A 2,482-nucleotide genomic window follows, 5' to 3' on the forward strand; every position below is an offset into this window, starting at 1 on the left:
TTCGTTGTTGTTTTGTTGTATGGGATTGTATTGTTTCGTTGTTGTTTAGTTGTATGGGATTGTATTGTTTCGTTGTTGTATGTGATTGTATTGTTTCGTTGTTGTTTTGTTGTATGGGATTGTATTGTTTCGTTGTTGTTTTGTTGTATGGGATTGTATTGTTTCGTTGTTGTTTTGTTGTATGGGATTGTATTGTTTCGTTGTTGTTTTGTTGTATGGGATTGTATTGTTTCGTTGTTGTTTAGTTGTATGGGATTGTATTGTTTCGTTGTTGTATGTGATTGTATTGTTTCGTTGTTGTTTTGTTGTATGGGATTGTATTGTTTCGTTGTTGTATGGGATTGTATTGTTTCGTTGGTGTATGGGATTGTATTGTTTCGTTGTTGTATGGGATTGTATTGTTTCGTTGTTGTATGGGATTGTATTGTTTCGTTGTTGTATGGGATTGTATTGTTTCGTTGGTGTATGGGATTGTATTGTTTCGTTGTTGTTTTGTTGTATGGGATTGTATTGTTTCGTTGTTGTACGGGATTGTATTGTTTCGTTGTTGTATGGAATTGTATTGTTTCGTTGGTGTATGGGATTGTATTGTTTCGTTGTTGTTTTGTTGTATGGGATTGTATTGTTTCGTTGTTGTTTAGTTGTATGGGATTGTATTGTTTCGTTGTTTTTTTGTTGTATGGGATTGTATTGTTTCGTTGTTGTTTAGTTGTATGGGATTGGATTGTTTCGTTGTTGTATGGGATTGTATTGTTTCGTTGTTGTTTTGTTGTATGGGATTGTATTGTTTCGTTGTTGTGTGGGATTGTATTGTTTGTTGTATGCTTTTGAGAGTACTGTTTCGTTGTTGTATGGGATTGTATTGTTTTGTTGTTGTATGGTTCAAGTGTATTGTTTCGCTGTCTCGTTGTTGTATGGTCCAAGTGTATTGTTTCGGTGTCTCGTTGTTGTATGGTCCAAGTGTATTGTTTCGTTGTCTCGTTGTTGTATGGTCCAAGTGTATTGTTTCGTTGTTGTATGGGGTTGTATTGTTTCGTTGTCTTGTTGTTGTATGGTCCAAGTGTATTGTTTCGCTGCCTCGTTGTATGTTCAAGTGTATTGTTTCGCTGCCTCGTTGTTGTATGGTCCAAGTGTATTGTTTCGTTGTCTCGTTGTTGTGTGGTCCAAGTGTATTGTTTCGTTGTCTCGTCGTTGTATGGTCCAAGTGTACTGTTTCGTTGTCTCGTTGTTGTATGGTCCAAGTGTGTTGTTTCGTTGTCTCGTATGTTCAAGTGTACTGTTTCGTTGTCTCGTTGTTGTATGGTCCAAGTGTATTGTTTCGTTGTCTCGTTGTTGTATGGTCCAAGTGTATTGTTTCGTTGTCTCGTATGTTCAAGTGTATTGTTTCATTGTCTCGTTGTTGTATGTCCAAGTGTATTGTCTCGTTGTTGTATGGTCCAAGTGTGTTGTTTCGTTGTCTCGTTGTATGGTCCAAGTGTATTGTTTCATTGTCTCGTTGTTGTATGTCCAAGTGTATTGTCTCGTTGTTGTATGGTCCAAGTGTATTGTTTCGTTGTCTCGTTGTTGTATGGTCCAAGTGTGTTGTTTCGTTGTCTCGTTGTATGTCCAAGTGTATTGTTTCATTGTCTCGTTGTTGTATGGTCCAAGTGTGTTGTTTCGTTGTCTCGTTGTCTCGTTGTATGTCCAAGTGTATTGTTTCATTGTCTCGTTGTTGTATGTCCAAGTGTATTGTCTCGTTGTTGTATGGTCCAAGTGTATTGTTTCGTTGTCTCGTTGTTGTATGGTCCAAGTGTGTTGTTTCGTTGTCTCGTTGTATGTCCAAGTGTATTGTTTCATTGTCTCGTTGTTGTATGTCCAAGTGTATTGTCTCGTTGTTGTATGGTCCAAGTGTATTGTTTCGTTGTCTCGTTGTTGTATGGTCCAAGTGTGTTGTTTCGTTGTCTCGTTGTATGGTCCAAGTGTATTGTTTCATTGTCTCGTTGTTGTATGTCCAAGTGTATTGTCTCGTTGTTGTATGGTCCAAGTGTATTGTTTCGTTGTCTCGTTGTTGTATGGTCCAAGTGTGTTGTTTCGTTGTCTCGTTGTATGTCCAAGTGTATTGTTTCATTGTCTCGTTGTTGTATGTTCCAAGTGTGTTGTTTCGTTGTCTCGTTGTATGTCCAAGTGTATTGTTTCATTGTCTCGTTGTTGTATGTTCCAAGTGTGTTGTTTCGTTGTCTCGTTGTATGTCCAAGTGTATTGTTTCATTGTCTCGTTGTTGTATGTCCAAGTGTATTGTTTCGTTGTCTCGTTGTTGTATGTCCAAGTGTATTGTGTTGTATGGGGTTGCTGTTGTATTGTTGTTTCGTTGTCTCGTTGTTGTATGGTCCAAGTGTATTGTTTTGTTGTTTCGTTGTTGCATGGGATTGTCTTGTTTTATTGCTGTATGCTTCGAGTGTATTGTTTTGTTGTTGTAAGGGGTTGTGTTGTTTTGTTGTTTCAT

At 37.8% G+C, this 2,482-nt stretch overlaps 1 protein-coding gene across 1 annotated transcript in view; it reads right to left on the minus strand.

The window, feature by feature from the left end:
- Positions 1 to 2,482, minus strand: part of LOC101851048 (mucin-2-like) — an 8,930-nt gene that overhangs the window by 2,841 nt on the left and 3,607 nt on the right. The gene's annotated exons all lie outside the window — the stretch shown is intronic.

This window comes from Aplysia californica, unplaced genomic scaffold, assembly GCF_000002075.1.
Source record: "Aplysia californica isolate F4 #8 unplaced genomic scaffold, AplCal3.0 scaffold00270, whole genome shotgun sequence".
Classification (NCBI taxonomy): domain Eukaryota; kingdom Metazoa; phylum Mollusca; class Gastropoda; order Aplysiida; family Aplysiidae; genus Aplysia; species Aplysia californica.